This window comes from Gallinula chloropus, assembly GCF_964237585.1.
Source record: "Gallinula chloropus genome assembly, chromosome: 13".
NCBI lineage: Eukaryota > Metazoa > Chordata > Aves > Gruiformes > Rallidae > Gallinula > Gallinula chloropus.
Window position 1 is genome coordinate 18,201,879 of NC_140098.1, and position 1,293 is coordinate 18,203,171.

Sequence of the window (1,293 nt, forward strand, 5' to 3'; positions counted from 1 at the left end):
GGCAGGAGGTCTTATTTCTATTTCCATCTTTCTCATTTTATCCCTTTTAAATAAATACAGGTTAAACCCCACCCATCACAATAATAATGAAATTAAAAATTGAGGTAAAAGTGTTCTACCGGCTGATCCTGACTACGAATAAAAGTCAATTAAATATCGCTACTGATGTGAATAAGACTTAGTAAGAAATAAAATATGCAAGATACTAAATTCTTCACTATAACCACACCTTAAAACCCAGCTTTCCAAGTCAGCAGTAAACAAGACTGTACCTTAGCACGGAAATCATTAGTAAACCGACTTTTGATCCCAATTTAAAGTCACTGTATAAATTTTCCTTAACTCTTACTCCAAAAAATCATGTTTTCTGCAAAACAAATATACCCTTGTCATACTTAACCTTTATCCTAACAGAGATAAAACGCACCTTTCTTTAATCCTCAATCATAAAATCTATTCTTAGTTTACAAGCGAAGTAAAAAGGAACACCACCTCTTCTCTTTAGTCTCTTTTACCAACAGCAGCAATCATCATTAACCGTCCCAAACACCGTTTCCCTTTTTACTGCAAGGATACAGCCCCCAAGCCCGTGCAGAACCGCACGCCAGCACACCAGGCCTCGCAAAGGACAGCGTAGAAAAACAACCAGTTTACTTCTCTGGAGTAGACTGTATCCATTTCAGATTAGTCCATTTTAAATATATTAAAAATATCTGTAGGAATGAAAACATTGCAAATGAATGAAAAAACCGTATGTACACACCTCCACCATTTTTAGGCACAGACCTTAACATTTGAGGAAGGACTAGAAATAAAAGGTGCAACAACCAACATCTCCTGCGGCATTACGGTCCGACAACAGTCTTTGCAGTATACCAGGGAGGTTGGTTATCATATAGCTTCTGTATATTAGAGCTATCCAGTCCAAGATAGCACGTTTATTCTTATCAGTTCCCCTCAGGGGAAACACATCTGAAATCTTTTTTGCTTTTCGATAAACTTCGCCAAAGGAAGATCAATTCCCACGAGTTTCAGACACACAAAACCTCCTTCAATAACAGGGTTTAAACTCCAAATGGTTACGATTGAAGGTGTTTCCTTGATTCCCCCTTTTATTTTGCCCCCTCTCTTCTTTTTAATGTATACTTAAGTTATTTGTTCCCGAAACAAGAACTGAGACTCAAGCTTTTTAAGCATTTAAAACAAAAACAGTTACCATACCAAAGCACAGCATACAGTGTAAGTTTCAGCTGTAATTTCTCAGCTTTTCCTTTATATAGAGCTATATTATGG